Here is a 2,392-nt window from a genome sequence, read left to right as displayed (position 1 = left end):
ATATATATATATATATATACATATATATACATATAAACAGCTATTAGAAGAATCGCGCTGGTTTGAGTATGAAACTGTGAAAACAGCCATTAGCGAGAGGAATTTACCTGGAATTGAATTCAACGAAATCCGAAATCACTCTGCCTTCTTGCGCCAAAAGCCTCTGTATTTAAGGCCTTCGTTGAAAAAAAATTCTAGAAATCATCACTTGAACAATAAGTTCTGATTGGCTGAAATGATAAACTCGCGATTTACGTGATCGAAAATGAAGTTGAAATCAACTGCCATAAAATGTTTATCTAAGTAAAATTTCAAGCAAATCAACTTGTTTGTCACCCCACTCCAAATTAGAGTGCACCATACTATCATGGGCGTAACAATGGTGGACGCTGCCAACGAGTGTCACATCGTACAATCCTGTTCCGCTTCATGAAGGCTTATTCGGATTCATGAAGGCCTGTTCGGCTTCATGAAGGACAAAGGTGATGAAGAGTCACAAACACTCATAATTGACTAGCCGATACCTTTTCTAACATCTGTAGACATACATGGTTATTCATGTACCGTCTACCTAAAGTAGTCTAATCGTCACTTTCCTAAAACTTGTTGTGATAAAAGAGAAAATTCAGTTAATTTTGTTTCGAGTAAATATTCTCAGTGTGATGGATTGCTTCAAGGATATAGAGGCAAATAACCAATTATAGTAAACTATATGGTTAGGTATCAATCATTTCTTTACCCTCCATAAATACTAGAGAGTTACATATTATATGACGGCTAACTTTAGAAATATATTTATGCCGACAGGGGTTATATCAGGAAATATGGAATACATAGCGTTGCTATTAGGAAAAAGTGTCGTAAGTACAAAACGTTGCTCTCAGAAAAGGAAAAAGTAGTTTCACCATTCCATTTCTTTTTACATTAGCAAGAGTTTCAGCTTAACAGTAATACTTTGTTGGATACATAAAATCGTAACTCCATGCATGTATGATATTTTCAGTCAGAAATATTTTTGCAAAACTGTCGTACGTGGGACTTACTACACTTTTGAAAAATGCTAAACCGTTGTACTACACTTTAACAATTTTCCTATCTTGGCATCTGAAGCAGCTGGAGATACGATAGTTCGACCAAAAGAACTGGCTATTGCAAGCAAAATTAAATATTGAAAAAAAAAATGCATTTGGCCAAATTTGGACATACGACAGTTTAACATAATAGCAACAATATAATAATTACAATTCAACTTTTAGTACATTTCATCCTTTTTCTTCAGAATGGTGAAAATTGTCGACGTGCTTCGGTAGTAATCTTTTCTACTCTAGGCACAAGGCCCGAATTTTTGGGGGAAGGGGCCAGTCGATTAGATCGACCCCAGTACGCAACTGGTACTTAATTTATCGACCCCGAAAGGATGACAGGCAAAGTCGACCTCGGTGGGTGCTTCGGTTGTAATGGCGTGCTATATCCACTACACGCACTCCTCTTTCATGTTTATCAATGATCTCCTTCTTCAATTCTATCGTAATCAGCGTTTTCTTCTTCTTAGCATTGTCCTTTGCACTAACCTTCTTCGGACCCATGACTAACACAACAAATCATTATAAAATAACAGCAAAAAACGCTCAAAACTTTTTTTAAAAAACACTGGGAAAAACACAATAGGGATAAACACGTAAACTGAGCGAGTGGAGGCTGCGCTTGTTGGGAGAGCGTGTGCGAGCTCAGAGCCGACTAGCGGTCGCTTGTATGAAACTCATTCGCACTGCAGATTTCCACTCGGAGGAGGAGGAGAAGAAGAAGAAGAAGCATTCAGACAAATGTATAACAAAAACACCTGGGCTTACAAGTATATATAACATACAGAAAATAGCACTACTGGGCACCACACATATCCTACGTAAAACACTTTCAATACAGTGAAAATAAGAGCACCACAACAAACCAAAGTACGTACTCAAAGCACAGAGCTGCGTTCGGTAGTGCAGTGAAAGCACGTGATAAAAATAAGACTACTGAATAATAATAATAATAATAATAATAATAATAATAATAATAATAATAATAATAATAATAATAATAATAATAATAATAATCCTTTCTACTGTAGTCACAAGGCCTGGAAATTTGGTGGAGGGATAGTGGATTACTTCGACCCCAGAGCCTAACTGGTACGTATTTCATCGACCCCGAAAGGATGAAAGGCAAAGTCGACCTCGGCGGAATTTGAACTCGGGATCTAGCAGCAGACGAAATGCCGCTAAGCATTTCGACCGGCGTGCTAATGATTCTGCCAGCTTGCAGCTTTAATGATGATGATGATGATGATGATGATAATAATAATAATAATAATAATAATAATAATAATAATAATAATAATAATAATAAT

Source organism: Octopus bimaculoides, chromosome 11 (assembly GCF_001194135.2).
Source record: "Octopus bimaculoides isolate UCB-OBI-ISO-001 chromosome 11, ASM119413v2, whole genome shotgun sequence".
NCBI classification, from domain to species: Eukaryota; Metazoa; Mollusca; class Cephalopoda; order Octopoda; family Octopodidae; genus Octopus; species Octopus bimaculoides.
The sequence above is the reverse complement of the archived record's forward strand: the minus strand, read 5'-3'. Positions refer to the sequence as shown.